The sequence below is a fragment of the Heptranchias perlo genome, chromosome 10 (genome assembly GCF_035084215.1).
Source record: "Heptranchias perlo isolate sHepPer1 chromosome 10, sHepPer1.hap1, whole genome shotgun sequence".
Lineage (NCBI taxonomy): Eukaryota > Metazoa > Chordata > Chondrichthyes > Hexanchiformes > Hexanchidae > Heptranchias > Heptranchias perlo.
In genome coordinates this window covers 46308138-46328205 of record NC_090334.1, presented here as the reverse complement: position 1 = coordinate 46328205, position 20068 = coordinate 46308138, and the positions used below count along the sequence as shown (strand labels likewise).

General features: G+C 45.0%; 1 long non-coding RNA gene across 2 annotated transcripts in view; it reads right to left on the bottom strand.

Annotated features, from left to right (window-relative positions):
• LOC137326141 (uncharacterized) overlaps positions 1–20068 on the bottom strand; it is a 47185-nt gene that overhangs the window by 7253 nt on the left and 19864 nt on the right. For both annotated transcript variants that reach the window (XR_010964120.1, XR_010964119.1), the window contains exon 2: positions 4044–4321. This is a non-coding gene — a long non-coding RNA (uncharacterized lncRNA). The remainder of the gene's footprint in view (positions 1–4043; positions 4322–20068) is intronic.

Genomic DNA, 20068 nt, shown 5'->3' with positions numbered 1-20068 from the left:
ACTGATTGTATCCCAATTAACATTAGGGTAGTTGAAATCCCCTACTATTACTGCTCTATTGTTTTTGCACTTCTCAGAAAATTGCCTACATATTTGCTCTTCTATCTCCCTCTGACTGTTTGGGGTTCTATAGTACAGTTCCAGCAGTGTGATTGCCCCTTTTTTGTTCTTTAGCTCAACCCATATGGCCTCATTTCTAACATATCATCCCTCCTCACAGCTGTAATTGTTTTTTTAACCAATATTGCCACCCCCCTCCTTTTTTATCCCCCTCTCTATCTCAACTGAAACCCCTGTAACCAGGAATGTTGAGCTGCCATTCCGGCCCCTCATAAGCTATGTTTCAGTAATAGCTGAGATATCATACTTCCATGTGTCTATCTGTGTCCTCAGCTCATTTGCCTTATTCACTAGATTTCTTGCATTGATGTATATACCATTAAGCACTGCCAAGCTGCTTTGTTGCTTAGTTTCCAACCTTTGCTTCCTCTGCCTTCCAAACTCACTTACTAATTTTCTGCCTTCCATTTCCAGCTCTGCTTCTCTCCCTTCCGAATCTACACTCAGGTTCCCATCTCCCTGCCAATCTAGTTTAAACCCCCCCACAACACTAGTAAACCTCCCCGCGAGAACATTGGTCCCAGCTCCATTGAGGTGCAACCCATCCGGCTTGTACAGGTCCCACCTAGAACCATAGAACCATAGAAAAGATACAGCACAGAAGGGGACCATTCGGCCCATCGTGTCCGCGCCGGCTTAAAGAACAACCAGGTGCCCATTCTAATCCCACCTTCCAGGACTCGGTCCGTAGCCCTGCAGCTTACAGCACTTTAGGTGCAGGTACAGGTACTTTTTAAAAGAGTTCAGGGTCCCTGCCTCTACCACCAATTCAGGCAGCAAATTCCATACACCCACCACCCTCTGGGTAAAAACGTTTTTCCTCATGTCCCCTCTAATCCTTCCGCCAATCAGCTTAAATCTATGTCCTCTAGTTCTTGAACTCTCCGCTAGGGTAAACAGGTACTTCCTGTCTACTCTATCTAGGCCCCTCATAATTTTGTACACCTCAATCAAGTCTCCCCTCAGCCTCCTCTGCTCCAAGGAAAACAACCCCAGCCTATCCAATCTCTCCTCGTAGCTGCAATTTTCAGCTCAGAACCGGTCCCAATGCCCCAGGAATCTAAAGCTCTCCCTCCTGCACCATCTCTCCAGCCACACATATTTCATAACACTCAGCAAAGATACAATCCAGTGAAAAAGAAAGACTCTAGGGGAAGGACGTACCATCTGTGGCTAACTAAGGAAATTAAAGATAGTATCAAATTGAAAGAAAAAGCATACAATTCTGTGAAGATTAGTGGCAGGTCAGAAGATTGGACAGAATATAAAAAACAGCAAAGAAAGACTAAAAGAATAATAAGGAGGGAGAAATTAGAGTACGAGAGAAAGCTATCGAGAAATATAAACACATAGTAAGAGTTTCTACAGGTATTTAAAAAGGAAAAGAGCAAGTAAAGTGAGCTTTGGTCCTCTAGAGAATGAGTCTGGGGAATTAATAATGGAGAATAAAGAAATGGCGGATGAATTGAACAGATATTTTGCATCCATCTTCACAGTAGAGAATACAAATAACATGTCAGAAATAATTGTGAATCAAGAGGTGAAAGTGAGGGAGAAACTTAAAACATTTACAATCACCAGGGAAAGGGTTCTGAAAAAAATATTAGAACTAAAAGCTGACAAGTCCCCAGGTCCTGACAGACTTCATCCTAGGGTCTTAAAATAAGTGGCTGCAGAGATAATAGATGCATTGGTATTAATTTTCCAAAATTCCCTAGATTCTGGAAGGGTCCCATCAGATTGGAAAATAGCAAATGTAATTCCTTTATTCAAGAAAGGAGGGAGACTGAAAGCAGGAAACTACAGGCCAGTTAGCTTAACATCTGTCATAGGGAAAATGCTAGAATCTATTATTAAGGTGGTTATAGCAGGGCACTTAGAAAATCTCAATGCAATCAGGCAGAGTCAACACAGCTTTGTGAAAGGGAAATCGTGTTTGACTAATTTATTAGAGTTCTTTGAAGAAGTAACAAGCAATATGGATAAAGGGGATCCTGTGGATGTGGTGTACTTAGATTTCCAAAAGGCCTTTGACAAGGTGCCACATCAAAGGCTACTACACAAAATAAGAGCTCATGGTGTAGGGGGTAACATATTAGCATGGATAAAGGATTGGTTAGCTAACAGGAAACAGAGAGTAAGCATAAATGGGCCATTTTTAGGTTGGCAAAATGTAACGAGTGGAGTGCCACAGAGATCAGTGCTTGGGCCTCAACTATTTACAATCTGTATCAATGACTTGGGTGAAGGGACCAAATGTATGGTTGCTAAATTGACACAAAGGTAGGTAGGAAAGTAAGTTGTGAAGAGGATGTAAGGAGTCTGCAAAGGGATATAGATAGGTTAAGTGAGTGGGCAAAAATTTGGCAGATGGAGTATAATGTGGGAAAATGTGAACTTGTCCACTTTGGCAAGAGGAATAGAAAAGCATTATATTATTTAAATGGAGAGAGATTGCAGAATTCTGAGGTACAGAGGGATCTGGGTGTCCTAGTACATGAATCACAAAAAGTTAGTATGCAGGTACAACATGTGATCAGGAAGGCAAATGGAATGTTGTCATTTATTGCAAGGGGAATGGAATATAAAAGTAGAGATGTTTTGCTACAGTTGTACAGGACATTGGTGAGACCACATCTAGAATACTGTGTGCAGTTTTGGTCTCCTTATTTAAGAAAAGACATAATTGCTTTAGAGGCGGTTCAGAGAAGGTTCACTCGACTGATTCCTGAGATGAGGGGGGTTATCTTATGAGGAAAGGTTGAACAAGTTCGGCCTGTATACACTGGCGTTTAGAAGAATGAGAGGTGATCTTATTGAAACATACAAGATCCTGAGGGGACTAGAAGGGATAGATGCTGAGAGATTGTTTCCCCTTGTGGGAAAGACTAGAACTAGGGGCCACAGTTTTTAAATAAGAGGTTTCACATTTAAGACGGAGATGAGGAGAAATGTTTTCTCTGAGGGTCATGAGTCTGTGGAACTCCCTTCCCCAGAGAGCAGTGGAGGCAGGGTTATTGAATATTTTTAAGGCTGAGTTAGATAGATTCCTGATTAACAAGGGAGTCAGACAGTAGGTGGACGGGAAAGTAGGGTTGAGGTCACAATCAGATCAGCCATGATCTTATCAAATTGCAGAGCAGGCTCGAGGGGCCGAATGGCCTATTCCTGCTCTTAATTTGTATGTTCGTATGTACTCTCTTTCCTATCTCCTTAAAATCTGCCTGCAGGACCTCATCCCTCTTTCTGCCTATGTCATTGGTACCAATATGGACCACAACCTCTGGCTGTTTACCCTCCCCCTCCAGAATGTTCTGCAGCCGCTCGGTGACATCCTTGACCCTGGCACCAGGAAGGCAACATAGCATCCTGGAATCTCATCTGCCCGCGCAGAAATGCTTGTCTGTTCCCCTAACTATAGAATCCCCTATCGCTATCACTCTACTGACCTTTCTCCTCCCCCCTGTGCAACTGAGCCACCCATGGTGCTGTGGACTTGGATCTGACTGCACTCCTCAGAGGAACCCTCTGGTTAGAGAGCAAGGTGCCCTCAGGGGACTCCTGCACTACTTACTTGGTCCTCCTTGTCGGTCTGGCGGTCACCCATTAACCTTCTGCCTGCACCTTCTTAAGCTGCGGCTGTTTCTCTTCCAGAAATGCGCTATCCACGTAACTCTCAGTCTTGTGGATGCACTGCAGTGATGCCAACTGCTGCTCAAGCTCCAAAACCCGGAGCTCGAGCTCCTCCAGCTGGCGACACTTCTTGCACCTGTGGTTGTCCAGGACACTGGAAGGGTGCTGGAGTTCCCACATGGCACAGGCCGTGCATTCGACGGGTCTGAGCTGCCCTGCCATACCTCAATTTATTAGATTACTAACTAAACTTAACAGAAATAAACTAAAGACTTAAAAAAAACACTCACCAGCTGCTCACCAATCAGCTCTGTCCCTTGTGCTGGCGTCACTTTAGGTTTTTTCCTCACTCCCTAGGCCTCGATTTTTACCTGCTCCGATGCTCTGGCCCCGGTCTCTTGCAGGTTCACACTCGCTCTGGACTGTGGGTTCCCAATTGAGGCCTAGTCACTGGGCCTCACTTTTTACCTGCTCCGATGCTCTGGCCCCGGTCTCTTGCAGGTCTGCGTTCACTCTGGACTCCAGGCTCCCAATTGAACTACTTCTGCTATGATCCTCAACCAAAAGCCTGCAAATCACAAAGTTAGTTTTAATTTTTAAAAAGGAGTGATACCACAGTTTTTAAGTATTTTGTGTAGTTTTACAGTCTGTGATTGGTACAATACGGTGTTGTAATCAATGTTCCCTCTAATTTGTTTCAGCCATGTACGGAATGAATTTGGGTTTGTGCACAGATATAAAGGCTGTGTGCGTCACCATGAAAAAAAATCATAACTTTGAACAGAATATCTTTTTAGAAAACATTATTCAGGGTATATTAGGGATGGGCAATAAATGCTGGCCATGAACGAATTTTAAAAAAACAAACAGAACAAACTTACAAGATAATGGATAATTGTAACAATTTAATGTTATATTGGCTGATAAATTTTTATAATTTATGAAATGTGTTTCTTAAGTTGCACTAGGATTGAGCAGCCCAGTCTCGTTACATTTTATTAAAAATTATCCGATGGGAATGATTCCAATCAGTTTCTTGTTGAATCAGCTTAATGACTGATTCAAACAGAAATAAATCATGTGCAATCAGAATTTTTAAATTGAGTCAGAAATACAAAACAGCTGTCAAATCAGTCAGTGTGAATTTGGGGATAGGGAACAGTTTAATTAAAGCTCTCTCTCCCCCCACCTCCCCCCCCACCCCATTGAGTCCTCAGCGGGGTTTAAAAAATTATTGCATTACAGTTGTACATCTTGCAGGTCTCATTAGTTTTGGCTGCCTCTATGTAAGGCAGGGAGCAATTTGATCATGAAGAATCTGAATTGAGGGAGGCAACGGACAAAGATAAAAAGAGACAATCCTTGGGGCAACTGAGGGTTTTTGGAGAGCAGTTGTATAAAAGAATTTAAATCAACTTCATTGTTTTGATTACAATGTACCAATGTGATGGGAAAGTATATTTTAGCACAATTGTAGAAGGATTTTTAATAACAGTATTACACATGATCTGTGTCAGAATTACTTAATTTGTAAATGTGAAATATGAAAATTAATAAATAATTATTACAATATGCCAGGTAATTTGGGTTCACTTGTAGTTTATTCCAGAAGCTAACGTCGAATAGGATGGTGACAAAAACTGTTAATTGCACTAATCGTAGACTCCATCCGATGTTATTTGCTACCAATGCTTTAGATATGTTTGTCTTTAGACTAAAGTAACAGTTTTCCACAATTCGCACTAGTGGTGAAAAGCTTTCATTTAATTGAATGCATCTCCTCACTGAATCTTTACTGAATCTTCATGTGCTGAAGTTTTCTAATTGGAAACTCAAATCAGTTATATCGTGCAGGGATGGAAATGTATATGTGTGTATATATATATATATATATGTAAACTTTTACATTATTTGTCCAATGAATGAATATATAAAAAAATATAAACGTTTACACTATTTATCCAATATATATGAATAAATATATATAAACTTTTACACTTTTTGTCAACTTAGTATATATTTTTATATAATATATATAAATTTTACACTATTTCTTCTGTATGTATAAACTATTACACAATTTCTTTAATATATTTTATATATATATATACATTTACACTATTTGTCCAATGAATATATATATACCCATCCATCGGACAGTATACTATTTATAGAGACCGGTCTCTGAGCAGCTATACCACTGACCAGCGCTAGACACCGACATCTGCAGTACAACGCTCCCATCCAACTATTACACTATTTTCCCAACGCTCCCGTCCAACTATTACACTATTACATTATTTTCCCAATGAATATATATATATAAACTGTTACACTATCTATCTGTGGAGACCAGTCTCTGAGCAGCTGTACCACTGACCCACACTAGACGCCGATATCCACAGTACAACGCTCCCATCCAACCTAACTTTGACTCCCGCCCTTGCTGCAAAGTGATTGGTAGCTGACGTCACCTCAGCAGCATCTCCACCAGAGAGCACTGGTTTGGTGCACGGACAGAATGATGACGTGCACGGCACATAAACTGCTGCACAGCCACACACACGCACAGCTTAGAGGGAGCAGTGGTTGTAATGTTGATAAGTGAGTAGCCATCAATCCAGTAAATATTTAGATAAAAATGACCGGGTATGAATTTAAAGCTGGATTTTTTTTCACTGGTTCTTGTAAACATAGGAACAGGAGTAGACCATTCAGCCGTTCGAACCTCTTCCGCCATTCAATTAGATCATGGCTGATCTGTATCAACACCATTTACCTGCCTTTGCTCTATATCCCTTAATACCCTTACCTAATAAAAATCTATCTCAATGTAGAATTTTTCAATTGATCTAGCCTCAACAGCTTTTTGAGGGAGTGAGTTCCAAATTTCCAATACCCTTTTTGTGAAAAAATACTTTCTGATGGCCTCCTAAATGGCCTAGCCCTAATTTTAAGATTATGCCCACTTGTTCTGGATTTCCCCACCAGCGGAAATAGTTTCTCTGTATCTACCCCATATCATTTTAAACACCTCAATTAGATCACCCCTCAACCTTCTATACTCAAGGGAATGCAAACCAAGTTCATGCAACCTGTCCTTATAATTTAACCCTTTTGAGCCTGGCGTCATTCTGGTTAATCTGCACTCTACCCCCTCCAAAGCCAATATATCTTTCCTGAGGTGCGGTGCCCAAAACTGAACGGAGTATCCAGATGGGGCCTCACCAAGGCTCTGTACAACTGAAACATCACTTCCTCACTTTTGTATTCCTACCCCCTTGAGATAAAATTTATCCTTCTTAGATCCAAAGTGGATGATCTCATACTCCCCACACATCTGTCACAGTTTTGCTCAATCACTTATGTCCCTTTGGAACTTCCTGCTCCCACCTACACAACTTTCATACCCCAATCTCCTAGCTTGACCGTCTCTGGATCAGTATTATTTCAGCCTAATTTTAGTGTTGCAAATCAAAATCTTTTTAACAGATCAGGAGTTTAATTATTTGTTTAGCAATATATTTTTTGTTTTATCATACTTTGTTTAAGAGAGTATCTGCCAGTACTTGATTGAAGTCATTTTAATTAAGACAGGCTGCTCATTTAAGAAATCTGCCATGTATTAGAGTCAAGTACTGATAGTTTATTCAGGACTCAATAGATGTACTGTCTTCAACTAACTTCGCTTTCCAACTAAACCACTTCAATGGGACACATCCAAAGTCCAGACATCCTGAAATGTGTCCATTCATGAGGAAATATGAGTAAACTCCAACAGGAAAAAGTTTGTTTTCCATCTTGAACAAATAGAAAGCCACTTTTATACTGAAAATATTTTTATTTGCAACACAGGAGATTGGGGTATGAGGTCATCAGGGGGGCAGGAAATATATTGAAAGTAAATAATTACCAATAGTATGTTTTTCTTCTTTAATTTTGAGAAAATAATGAAACATCACAACTCGAATGCTAATTGCAATCTTTTTAGTATCTGTTTTTCCATTTTAATTATATTTTTCTACTTATCTCACCATTTTCTGTCCAAGAGGGCAGATGGGAAACATGCCCCACTTTTCTCCCAGTGCCAGGATGATTTGTTCTTTAATTTCTACTCTCCTAATGGACAAGACCAAATGACCACTCACTGCCTCTCCCTGACTGTATAGGCGAGAAACTCATCTTGTGGTAATAATACGCATGAACCAATATCCTAGCACTCCATGACCCAGCACAATGTCACACCAATGCACTACCAATTATACATATATATTAAACTGAGAAACTTCTATTGGTATTAAAGTGTTGAACAACCCATAACTCTCACAGCATGCTGTTAATATGGAAATATTTGTTGTCATGATTCCTGCTCAGCAGTTATGTACTTTGTATGAGATTGCAATATTCTTCAAGGCACCCTGTGATGCATTTGGTTATGTTTATTTGTTCATTTGAAATAATTGTAGCATGTATGTATGTTTATTAAATATGTCAAATGTAGAGTCTGTAATATTCTTAAAGTTTGCACGACAGAGCTACTTTCAGCATTCCAAACCCACATCTATTTTCTCTTTATTATTCATTCATATGATGTGACCATCGCTGGCAAGGCCAGCATTTATTGCCCATCCCTAATTGCCCTTGAGAAGGTGGTGGTGAGCCGCCACCTTGAACCGCTGCAGTCCGTGTGGTGAAGGTTCTCCCACAGTGCTGTTAGGAAGGAAGTTCCAGGATTTTGACCCAGCGACGATGAAGGAACGGCGATATATTTCCAAGTCGGGATGGTGTGTGACTTGGAGGGGAACGTGCAGGTGGTGTTGTTCCCATGTGCCTGCTGCTCATGTCCTTCTAGGTGGTGGAGGTCACGGGTTTGGGAGGTGCTGTCGAAGAAGCCTTGGCGAGTTGCTGCAGTGCATCCTGTGGATGGTACACACTGCAGCCACGGTGCACCGGTGGTGAAGAGAGTGAATGATTAGGGTGGTGGATGGGATGCCAATCAAGCGGGCTGCTTTGTCCTGGATGGTGTCGAGCTTCTTGAGTGTTGTTGGAGCTGCACTCATCCAGGCAAGTGGAGAGTATTCCATCAAACCTCTGACCTGTGCTTTGCAGATGGTGAAAAGGCTTTGGGGAGTCAGGAGGTGAGTCACTTGCCACAGAATACCCAGCCTCTGACCTGCTCTTGTAGCCACGGTATTTATGTGGCTGGTCCAGTTAAGTTTCTGGTCAATAGTGACACCAAGGATGTTGATGGTGGGGGATCTGGCAATGGTAATGCCGTTGAATGTCAAGAGGAGGTGGTTAGACTCTCTCTTGTTGGAGATGGTCATTGCCTGGCGCGAATGTTACTTGCCACTTATCAGCCCAAGCCTGGATGTTGCCCAGGTCTTGCTGCATGCGGGCATGGACTGTTTCATTATCTGAGGGGTTGCGAATGGAACTGAACAATGTGCAATCATCAACGAACATCCCCATTTCTGACCTTATGATGGAGGGAAGGTCATTGATGAAGCAGCTGAAGATGGTTGGGCCTGCGACACTGCTCTGAGGAACTACTGCAGCAATGTCCTGGGGCTGAGATGATTGGCCTCCAACAACCACTACCATCTTCCTCTGTGCTAGGTATGACTCCAGCCACTGGAGAGTTTTCCCCCTGATTCCCATTGATTTCAATTTTACTGGGGCTCCTTGGTGCCACACTCGGTCAAATGCTGCCTTGATGTCAAGAGCAGTCGCTCTCACCTCACCTCTGGAATTCAGCTCTTTTGTCCATGTTTGGACCAAGGCTGTGATGAGGTCTGGAGCCGAGTGGTCCTGGCGGAACCCAAACTGAGCATCGGTGAGCAGGTTATTGGTGAGTAAGTGCCGCTTGATAGCACTGTCGACGACACCTTCCATCACTTTGCTGATGGGGCTGCAATTGGCCGGATTGGATTTGTCCTGCTTTTTGTGGACAGGACATACCCGGGCAATTTTCCACATTGTCAGGTAGATGCCAGTGTTGTAGCTGTACTGGAACAGCTTGGCTAGAGGCGCGGCTAGTTCTGGAGTACAAATCTTCAGCACTACAGCCGGGATGTTGTCGGGGCCCATAGCCTTTGCTGTATCCAGTGCACTCGATACTCCAGTTTCTTGATATCACGTGGAGTGAATCAAATTGGCTGAAGACTAGCATCTGTGATGGTGGGGATAGCGGAAGAAGGCAGAGATGGATCATCCACTCGGCACTTCTGGCTGATGATGGTTGCAAACTATTCGGCCTTGTCTTTTGCACTCACGTGCTGGACTCCACCATCATTGAGGATGGGGATGTTTACAGAGCCTCCTCCTCCCGTTGGTTGTTTAATTGTCCACCACCATTCACGACTGGATGTGACAGGACTGCAGAACTTTGATCTGATCCGTTGGTTGTGGAATCGCTTAGGTCTGTCTATAGCATGTTGCTTCCGCTGTTTAGCGTGCATGTAGTCCTGTGTTGTAGCTTCACCAGGTTGGCACCTCATTTTTAGGTAAACCTGGTGCTGCTCGTGGCATGCTCTTCTACACTCCTCATTGAAGCAGGATTGATCCCCTGGCTTATTGATAATGGTAGAGTGAGGAATATGCCGGGCTATGAGGTTGCAGATTGTGCTGGAATACAATTCTGCTGTTGCTGATGGCCCACAGTGCCTCATGGATGCCCAGTTCTGAATCTATCCCATTTAGCACGGTGATAGTGCCACACAACACGTTGAATGGTATCCTCAGTGCGAAGACGGGATTTCGTCTCCGCGAGGACAGTGTGGTGGTCACTCCTACCAATACTGTCACGGACAGATGCATCTGCGACAGGTAGATTGGTGAGGACGAGGTCAAGTAGGTTTTTCCCTTGTGTTGGTTCGCTCACCACCTGCCGCAGGCTGAGACTAGCAGCTATGTCCTTCAGGACTCGGCCAGCTCAGTCAGTAGTGGTGCTGCCGAGCCACTCTTGGTGATGGACCTTGAAGTCCCCCACCTGGAGTACATTCTGAGCCCTTGCTACCCTCAATGCTTCCTCCAAGTGGTGTTCAACATGAAGGAGGACTGATTTATCAGCTGAGGAAGGGCGGTTGGTGGTAATCAGCAGGAGGTTTCCTTGCCCATGTTTGACCTGATGCCATGAGATTTCATGGGGTCCGGAGTCAATGTTCAGGACTCCAAGGGCCACTCCCTCCTGACTGTATATCACTGTACTGCCACATCTAGTGGGGCTGTCCTGCCGGTGGGACAGGACATACCCAGGGATGGTGATGGAAGAGTCTGGGATGTTGGCTGAAAGGTATGATTCTGTGAGTATGGCTATGTCAGGCTGTTGCTTGACTAGTCTGTCGGACAGCTCTCCCAATTTTGGCACAAGTCCCCAGATGTTAGTGAGGAGGACTTTGCAGGGTTGACTGGGCTTGGTTTACCTTTGTCATGTCCGGTGCCTGGTGGTCCGATGCCGGGTGGTCTGTCTGGTTTTAACACCGGATGGAATCTTTTACACAGACTCCATCAAAATAAAACTGTAACTTTCAAACATTAAATATATTTATTTCTCCTACTCCAATTCTCTTCCCTTAACTTTCCTGAAGGTTGATGAGGGAGATGGTCACTTAACTCAGCAGTTCTCAGGTAGCTAATGCAAATGGCTGATCTTCATATATGAGCTAAGCATAAGGTTGAGCACAGAGGTTGGTAAAGACAGAGAGTGAACTTCTAATGGAGTGAATTTCTTACAGGGTGAGGACTTTCAACTGGGAATTTGATGAGTGTGGGAATTAGGTGCAGAGGGGGGAGGAGGTGCTAAGTGATTTAAACCAAGGGACTATAAACTAATCTATCAACTTTTAAAACTTAAATAAAAATACATAAAATTGAAAAAAGATGAAGTAATTTCTAATTATTTTGAAATCAAACTAAATCCATTTACTAAATATAATCTAGATCTCAAGTGATTCTATTAGACCTAGAAATAAATTACTGATTAAATAAATAAAAACTAGAAATGGCAATGCAGACTGTGGTTTGGAACTGTAATATATGGGAGTTTGTGGACGGTGAGAGTGTCCCGGATTGCCACATCTGCAGGAAATGTCTCTGGCTTGAGACACTCCGGCTCAGAGTCTTTGAGCTGGAGTGTGAGATGGAGACACTCCAACACATAAGGGAGGGGAGGTAGAGAAGGACGTCCCACAAACAGTGGGCCTATCCAACAGGCACGAGGTACTTGGTACCTGTGAGGATAGGATGAAGGCTGCAGGGGGGATACCTAGAATGCTAACCACGGCATGTGGAGCATGAGGCAGTCGAAGGGAGAGTAGGACCAGAATAGAAAGGTTGTAGTCATAGGGGATTCTATATTCAGGGGGGATAGATAACGTCCTCTGCAGTCGCACCCACGAGTCCAGGAGGGTGTGTTGCCTTCCTGGTACAAGGGTAAAGGACATCTCAGAGCTACTGGAGATGAACTTGTAAAGGGAGGGATGAATCCAGTTGTCGTGGTCCATGTCGGCACCAATGACATGAGGAAGAACAAGGAGGAGGTCCTGCTAAGGGAATATCAGAAGTTAAGAATTAAATTAAAAAGCAGGACCGCAGGGGTGATAATCTCAGGTTTACTACCCAAGCCACGTGCTAATTGGCATAGGGATAGGCAGATCAGGAAGGTGAATGCATGGCTGAAAGACTCGTGTGGGAACAAGGGGCTCCATTTCACGGGGCACTGGCATCTGTACTGGGACAGGAAGGAGCTGTCCTGGGATGGGCTCTACCTGAACTGGAATGGGGCCAGAGTCTTAGCGGAAAGGATAAATAGGGCGGTGCATAAGGTTTTAAACAAGCAAGATGGGGGGAGGGATCTGGTAGCAATAACAAAAGATCAAAGATAAAAGAAACGGGAGATGAGAGTAAAGGTCAGACCAGGGTACGGAATAAAGATAACATAAACAATCAAGGAACAAACACAGTTATATAACAGAAGTATAAAAGGACTGTTAAAAATAAAGTAAAAGGAACAATTATTAAAGATGATTTAAACTGCCTTTACAGCAATGTACACAGCGTCCAAAATAAAATGGGAGGCAATAATCCATAGCGAGAAACCAGATGTAGTAGGAATAACTGACACATGGCTACATAAAGAACAGGACTGGCAACTAAATATTGCAGGCTATAACATAATCTTAAAGGATAGGGAAGGAAGAAGGGGGATGGAGTAGCTGCACTAATTAGAGATAACATAGTGGCAGTAGAAAAAAGGGACATAACTAAGGATAGAAACAGAATCCATATGGAATGAAATAAAAGATAGGAAGGGATCAATCACACTTATAGGGGTATACTACAGACCACCTAATAGTGGAAAAGAGGTCGAGGAAGAAATATGTAAGCAAATATGTGAAATAAATAAAGGGCATAGAATAATAATGGGAGATTTTAACTATCCCCAAATAATCTGGCAAGAAGAGGTAGGTAAAGGGGTAAAGGAATGGGTTTTTTACAATGTGTGCAGGACTCCTTTCTTACCCAGTATGTAAAAAGCCCAACAAGAGAGGAAGTACTGTTGGATCTAGTAATGGGAAATGAATCAGAACAGATAAGAAAAATAAGCATAGGAGAACATCTAGGCAATAGCGATCACAACATAACAAGGTTTAAGATAAAGATTGAGAAGGTCATTAGAAAGACAAAGACCAAAGTAATAAGTTGGGAAAAAAGCTGATTTTCAGGGGATGAGAATGGAACTGGGTAAATAAACTGGAAAAATTTACTGATAAACAAAGAAATAGAACAGCAGTGGGAATCATTTAAAACAGTGATCGATAGAGTCCAAGATAAATATATCCCACTAAAAAGCAAGAACAAACTAGCCAGTAATGATACACCATGGATGAATAAAGAAATAAGGGCAAAATTGAAACTAAAGAAAAAGGGCATACACTAAGAACATAGACAACAAAGGAGAGGATGAAAAAGGGACTACGAAAAGGTTAGGAAAGAAGTTAGAAAAAACAATTAGGAAGGAAAAGGAAAACTACGAAATTAAGTTATCACGGACTATAAAATGAAATAGTAAAGTATTCTACAGACACATAAATAACAAAAGAAAAATCAGGATAGGCATAGGGCCATTAAGGGATGCACAAGATAAACTCACAGGAAATGACAGCAAAATGGCAGAAATATTAAATAATTACTTTGCCTCAGTATTTACCAGGGAGACTTAACATAACAGGGTTGATACAGGGATTGAAGTTAAGGAGGAGGAGTGTGAAATATTGGATGGGATAAACATAGTGAGAGAGGAAGTATTAAGGGGATTAGCATCTTTGAAAGTGGATAAATCACCAGGGCCGGATGAAATGTATCCCAGGCTGTTAAAAGAAACCAGGGAGGAAATAGCGGAGACTTTAACAATCATTTTCCAAATTTCACTGGATGCAGGCGTAGTGCCAGAGAATTGGAGGATTGCTAACGTTGTACCTTTGTTTAAAAAGGGAGCGAGGGATAGACCGAGTAATTACAGGCCAGTCAGTCTAACCTCGATGGTGGGCAAATTATTGGAATCCATTCTGAGGGACAGGATAAACTGCCACTTAGAAAGGCACGGACTAATCAAGGTCAGTCAGCATGGATTTGTTAAGGGGAAGTTGTGTCTGACGAACTTGATTGAATTTTTCGAGGAGGTGACAAGGAGGATCGATGAGGGTAGCACAATTGATGTAGTCTACATGGATTTTAGCAAGGCTTTTGACAAGGTCCCACATGGCAGATTGGGATCCAAGTGAATACGGCAAATTGGATCCAAAAGTGGCTCAGTGGCAGGAAGCAATGGGTAATGGTTGACAGGTGTTTTTGCGACTGGAAGACTGTTTCCAATAGGGTGCCGTAGGGCTTGGTACTAGGTCCTTTGCTTTTTGTGGTATACATTAACAATTTGGACTTAACTGTAGGGGGCATGATTAAGAAATTTGCAGATGACACAAAGATGTGGTTGATAGTGAGGAGGAAAGCTGTAGGCTGCAGGAAGATATCAATGGACTGGTCAGGTGGACAGAAAAGTGGCAAATGGAGTTCAATCCGGATAAGTGTGAGGTTATGCATTTGGGGAGAGCAAACAAGGCAAGGGAATACATAATAAATGGGAGGATACTGAGAGGTGTAGAGGAAGTGAGGGACCTTGGAGTGCATGTCCACAGATCCCTGAAGGTAGCAGGACAGGTAGATAAGGTGGTTAAAAAGGCATATGGAATGCTTTCCTTTATTAGCCGAGGCATAGAATATAAAAGCAGGGATGTTATGCTGGAACTGTATAAAACACTAGTTAGGCCACAGCTTGAGTACTGCGCACAGTTCTGGTCACCACATTACAGGAAGGATGTAATTGCACTACAGAGGGTGCAGAGGAGAGTTACGAGGATGTTGCCAGGACTGGAGAATTTTAGCTATGATGACAGATTGGATTGGATTGGATTGGAACAGAGGAGGCTGAGCGGTGATTTGATTGAGGCGTACAAAATTATGAGGGGCCTAGATAGAGTGGATAGGAAGGACCTATTTCCATTAGTGGAAGGGTCAATTATCAGGGGGCATAGATGTAAAGTGATTGGTAGAAGGATTAGAGCGGAAATGAGGAAAAATGTTTTCACCCAGAGGGTGGTGGGGGGTCTGGAACTCACTGCCCGAGAGGGTGGTAGAGGCAGAAACCCTCAACTCATTTTTTAAAATACCTGGATGTGCATCTGAAGAGCCGTGACCTGCAGGGCTACAGACCAAATGCGGGCAAGTGGGTGGCTCGTTTCTCAGCCGGCGCGAACAGGATGGGCTGAATGGCCTCCTTCTGTGCCGTAAATTTTCTATGATTCTATGAACCCCTGGTCTGGATGGATTATATCCACACATATTAATAGAAGTTAAGGAAGAGATAACAGAGGCACTATTACATATATATAAAAATTCATCAGTAAAGGGAATAGTGCCAGAGGACTGACAGACAGCCAATGTCATTCCTATATTTAAAAAGGGAGATAGAACAAGTCCAGGGATCTATAGACCAATTAGCTTAAGGTGGGTGGTAGGAAAGATAATGGAATCCTTACTCAAAGATGTAATAGTAAAACATCTAGAAAACGAAAATATAATAAAGAATAATCAGCACAGATTTCAGAAGGGAAGGTTTGCTTGACCAACCTTATTGAATTCTTTGAAGAAATAACAGAAAGGGTAGACGAGAGTAATGCAGTAGATGTAATATATTTGGATTTTCAAAATGCCTTCGATAAGGTACCGCATTGTAGACTCATGACTAAGGTCAGAGCATGTGGAGTCGGGACAATTATCAGAATGGATAGCAAGCTGCCTACGAAACAGGAAACAGAGAGTAGGTGTTAAAGGTAGTTACTCAGACTGGCAAAAGATGGGAAGTGGTGTTCCACAAGGATTGGTGCTGGGACCACTGTTATTCACCATTTACATAAACGATTTGGACTCAGGAATTGGACGTTCAATTTCAAAATTTGTGGATGACACCAAATTGGGGGAGTATAGTTAATACTGAGGAGGACCGCAACAGATACAGGAAGACATTAATAAACTTGCAGAATGGGCGTGTAATTGGCAAATGATTGTCACTATAGGTAAGTGTGAAGTATTATATTTTGGTAGGAAGAATAGGGGGCAACAAATTGCTTGGATAATAAGCGTCTAAATGGGGTGGAGGAGCAGAGGGATACCAGAAGTGAGAGGTTATACCTATCAGGAAAGATGGAACAAGCTGGGGCTCTTTTCTCCAGAAAAGAGAAAACTGAGAGGTGACCTGATAAAGGTCTTTAAGATTATGAAAGGGTTTGATAGGGTAAACGTAGAGAAGATGGGCTCGATTTTCACCCCCCCCCCCCCGACCGGGTGCGATCGTGGCGGGGGGGCTGCGAAAATCGGGGATTCCCGGGGTGGGTCCGGAGCCCGGCTTCAACCCGCCCACTTCCGGGTTCCCCAGTGACGCGCTGACATGCGCGCCTGGCCCCCACATGCGGGACTCCCGCCGGCAATTAAAGCTGCGGGGTGCCACTTAAAGTACTTGAACAGGTACTTCAGGTCGTTTACAGACCTGATTGACCTGATATTTTAGGAGGGGTGGGATTTTGCAATGAACTGAGACTGTTTCCCGTACTGGGGGAAACACTCCAAGTTCAAATGGACGTGTTGCAGCCATCAGCCTGTGGCAGCTGCAAAGGTCCATTTGACAGGTGGGGGTGGGGAGGGGGGAGGGGGGGGTGGGGGAGACCCTCACTCATTGCAGGAGGCCACTCTGTCACTTTGGACAAAGTTTGGCCTCCACCACCCTCCTCCTAACAATAAAATTCACAATCTTGCACACTTACCCCGGTGTCCAGACACATTTACCTACCTTGCGGACCCCCTCAGATGTACATCTTCCGGATGGGGGCCGCCGTAGCCGCAGTCATGACCTCCTTGGAGAACGAACAGCATCACCAGCCTCGCCGACCACACCGTCCACCTCTGACACGTGGAGCTGCACAACACAGTGCTGTGACACATCCAACTGCACAGCAGGAGGGAGGGCAACCGCAGAGAGAGATGCGTCGCAGAGGGCACTACCCTCGCCACAGGATCCACAGACCGAGGCTCAGCTTCCTGGACCTCTCTGAACAGCAGTGCACACGGAGGCTCGGAGTCACTCGACATGTCGTCGTGGACATCTGCAGCCTCCTCATACCGAGCTGCTCCCGGCTGGCCCGAGCACCATCTTCTTACCTGTCGCTGTCAAAGTCACCACTGCCCTCAACAACTTCTCCTCTGCATCCTTCCAGGGTGCCACCGGGGACATCGTCGACGTCTCTCAGTCATCTGCACAAAAGAGCCCTGCAAATACACCTACACCCACTCTGCAGTGACCCAATGGGTGGCATCAAGTGTGCGTGTTCATGGTGAACCCCATGAAAGGGACCTATTCCACAAGCCAGTCAAGAATGGGCAAGACGTGGCAGTAGTGGTGATAATAATAGGATTTATTGTGTATGTGGCAGAAAACAAATATAAATAAAAAACATGACAAATCATCAAACACCCTTGTGCATTCCCTTTGCGCTCACAAAACCTTGGCCTTATGTTTACGGGAACCCCTACGTGGTGCTACCCCTGTGGCTTCAGCAGAGGTAGTGGCAGGTTGCTCTTGTCCATGCTCTGACAGATGAGATGCTTTGTGCGGACGCCCTCTGGGTTTCGGTGCCTGTGAGGACCCCTCCAAAGACTGCTCCACCTGCACCTGTGCAGGAGCAGACTCGGCCACCTGGAGAGGGGGCAGCATTGCGGGTACTGGTTGAGAGGGGGGCAACGGGTGAGACATGGGAGCGCTTTGAGTGGCATCCCCACTTCCATGTTCCCTTTCACCATCATCCCTCTCGTGGCCCAGGTCCACATCACTCCTACCACCCTGCTGGATGGCAGTTTGGAGGACTTGTGTGAAGCCTTGGATGGCCACCTGTAAAGTATCTGTCAGCCTGTTCAAGGCGGCAGAATGTTGCTCACCCTGAATCTGAACGGCCGTTGTCAGGGCCTGAATGGACTCATTGTTGAGTCGTGCTTGACGCTCGAGGGAGGCTAGCCTTTCCTCCACTGCGGACATTCTCGCATCTACCCGCGACACTATCTCAGAGATGCCTTCACGTCCCTGTGACACTATCTCAGAGATACCGTCCTGTACCTGTGCCACCATTCCCCTCATGCAGCAGTTGGACTCCTCCATCCTCTGCGCGATTGTGGAGAGTGCGTGTGGCACCTGTTCCAGTACCTCGGCAATGTGCTGCTGCCCCTCGATGACTCTCCTTTTCATGGCTGGCCCCCAGGGTTCAGCATCTGGGTCCAGCTGAGCAGAGCCTGGAGAAGAGTGCTCCCACCGACGCGGACTCTCCACGGCTGCCCCTGCTACCAGGGTCTGCTCGTGCTCACATGTGCGTGGTGACTCACCATGTGCAAGCCCAACTAAGTGAGGACGGGGACCCACCGAGGTGTGTGTATCTGCGCTGGTGGATGCATGGCTCAGATGTGACGATGGACCCTCAGAGACTGGCAGGTCCGCTGAGGAATCGCCCTCCACGGTCACGGCGCTCACAGATGGCCCTGCAAGAGAACAGAAAGCAATAGTAGGCGTGTGAACAGATGTTGAGGTGCTGCAGATGCCAAATGATGCTAAGATCATTCGCTATCATGAGTGCTGAGTGTTAGCTTTCTTTCACCGGCCGCTTGTGCAGCCCCAGCCTCGGCATCCGCCACGGACAGGCACTCCAGCGTGTGGCTGATGTCCAATGCCTGCTGCTCCGCGTCCATTAGGACCACCTGGTGTGGCGGGCCCCCTCCGGTCCATGCCCTCTCCCGGGCGCTCTGGCATCTCTTCTCCTATCAAGGCAAAACACAGAGGCGTGATTGAGTGATGATTGCATGGTGAGCCGCTGCATGCATTGGTGTGGGTGGGGGTGAGTGTGAGGGAGATGCATGGGAGGGTGCGTGTGCAACATAGCCATGATATTGTATAAGGATTGGGTTGTGTGGTAGTGTTCGAATGGAGACACGGGCGGTGAGTACGTGCAGGCAAAGTGAGGATGATAGTTGAGTGGATGTGAGGAGTGATGCGAGAGCGTTGTGGTGGCAGTGCAGAAGGGGTTGTGTGGTGGTGGAGGTGATGTGGAAGATGGAGTGTGGGAGAATGCGTAAGTATTCTCACTTTGGCTGACCTGGTTAGGTCATTAAATCTCTTCCTACACTGGACCCAGGTTCGTGGCACATTGCTGCTGCTGGTGACCTCCTCGGCCACCTCCAGCCAGGCCTTCTTCGTGGTGGAGGGAGGGCACTTCCTCCCATCGGATGGGAAAAGGATTTCCCTCCTCCTCCTCAACCCATCCAGCAGCACCTGGAGTGAGGAGTCCGAAAATCTTGGGGCAGCCTTTCCTCTGGCCTGCCACAGGTTCAGAATTGGTTGTTTGCTGCAGGAGGAGCATTGGTGGACTGCCCCTTTAAATAGGGCTCCTCCAGCTGACAGACCTTGCTGCGCATGCGCAGTCCGCCCACCGTGCAGCTTACCAGCGGGAAACCCGGAAGCACAGGTAAGTGGCTCCAATTAGCCTGCGATTCCGTGCAGAGCACAGTGATTTCACCGGGCGCGTTACCCATGCGCCCAGTCGACCCCCCGCTGAGAACCCGCCGCCCTCCGATATTTCCACTTGTGGGGGAGAACAGAACTAGGGGCCATAAATACAAGATAGTCACTAATAAATCCAATTGGGAATTCAGGAGAAACTTCTTT